Source organism: Sinocyclocheilus rhinocerous, unplaced genomic scaffold, assembly GCF_001515625.1.
Source record: "Sinocyclocheilus rhinocerous isolate Xijiao unplaced genomic scaffold, SAMN03320098_v1.1 scaffold259, whole genome shotgun sequence".
NCBI classification, from domain to species: domain Eukaryota; kingdom Metazoa; phylum Chordata; class Actinopteri; order Cypriniformes; family Cyprinidae; genus Sinocyclocheilus; species Sinocyclocheilus rhinocerous.
This window is the reverse complement of record NW_015635083.1, coordinates 56439-57951: the sequence shown is the minus strand read 5'-3', so window position 1 is coordinate 57951 and position 1513 is coordinate 56439. Positions and strand designations below refer to the sequence as shown.

At 36.3% G+C, this 1513-nt stretch overlaps 1 protein-coding gene across 1 annotated transcript in view; it reads left to right on the top strand.

Annotated features, from left to right (window-relative positions):
• rxfp2b (relaxin family peptide receptor 2b) overlaps positions 1 to 1513 on the top strand; it is a 27629-nt gene that overhangs the window by 14314 nt on the left and 11802 nt on the right. The gene's annotated exons all lie outside the window — the stretch shown is intronic.

The following is a 1513-nucleotide window of genomic DNA, read 5'->3' as shown; positions in this document are numbered from 1 at the left end:
TATGTACAGTGCCATCCACTAATATTGGCACCCTTGATAAATACGAGCAAAGGCAGCTTTGAAAATAAATCTGCATCATTGATCTTTTTGATCTTTCATTCAAAAACTTCACAACAATTCTAACCTTTCCTTGAAGTAAAACAATTGGAAAGTAAAGAGTAATAAAGTGGGGAGAAAATCTCATGATGAAATAAATGTTTTCTCCAATGCATGTTGGCCACAATTATTGGCACCCCTAGAAATTCTTATGGATAAAATATCTCTGAAGTATATTCCCATTCATATTTACATTTTTTTAGCACACCAGGGTGACTAGGAGCATGAAATTCTCCAGCCATGACTTGCTGTTCCACAGGATTATAAATATGAGGAACACCAAGTCCAAATTCCCTTAATAATCTATCAAAGGGAGTAAAATCAAAGAATATAGTTCTGATGTACTGAACAAGATTGTTTAGCTTCACAAAATAGAAAGTGGCTTTAAGAAAAGAGCTAAAGCATTGAAAATCCCCATTTCCACCATCAGGACAATATTTAAGAGGTTACAAATCTGCCTGGAAGAGGACATGTGTCTATATCGTCCTAATGCACGGTGAGGAGGAGAGCTTGAGTGGCCAAAAGACTCTCCAAGGATCACAGCTAGGGAATTGCAGAGATTAATTGAGTCTTTGGGTCAGAAAACCTAAAAAAAAAAATCAAACAGCCCCTACATCTCCACATATTGTTCAAGAGGTTTTCAAGAAAAATTCTCCTCACTCATCCAAAAACAAACTCCAGCATATTCAGTTGTCAGACACAATGAACTTCAAATGGCACTGGTTACTATGGTCAGTCAGATTAAACTAAAAAAAAAAAAGCTTTTTGGCAGCAAACCCACCAGATGGGTTTAGTACTAACAGGGATAAAACGTACCCCATGCCCATGGTTAAATATACTGCTGGATCTTTAATGTTGTGGGCCTGTTTTTCGGCAGGAGGTCCTGAACATGGATTCTATCAAATAACAACAAATAAAAAATCTAAACCTGACTGCCTCTGTTAGAAATCTTATAATGGGCATGTTTGGATCTTCCATCAGGACAATGATCCAAAACAAACATCAATATCAACACAAAAATGCGCCATGGTCGTCTCAGTTCCCTGACCTGAACCCTATAGAAAATGAGTGGGGTGAACTGAAGAGAAGAAGCACCAACATGGATCTGTGAATCTGAAGGATCTGGAGAGATTCTGTATGAAGGAATGGTCTCTGATCTCTTATCAGGTGTTCTCCAAACTCTGCAGGCATTATAGGAGAAAACTCAGAGCTGTTATCTTGGGGAAAAAGGTGTGCAATAATTGTGGCCAACAAGAGAGATAGCATTTATTTCACAATGTGATTTTAACCCCACTTTCAATTGTTTTACTTCAATGATGGAATAGAATTTTGTGAATTTTTTTAATGAAAGATCAAAAGGATAATTATTCATTTTATATATATATATATATATATATATATATATATGTGTGTGTGT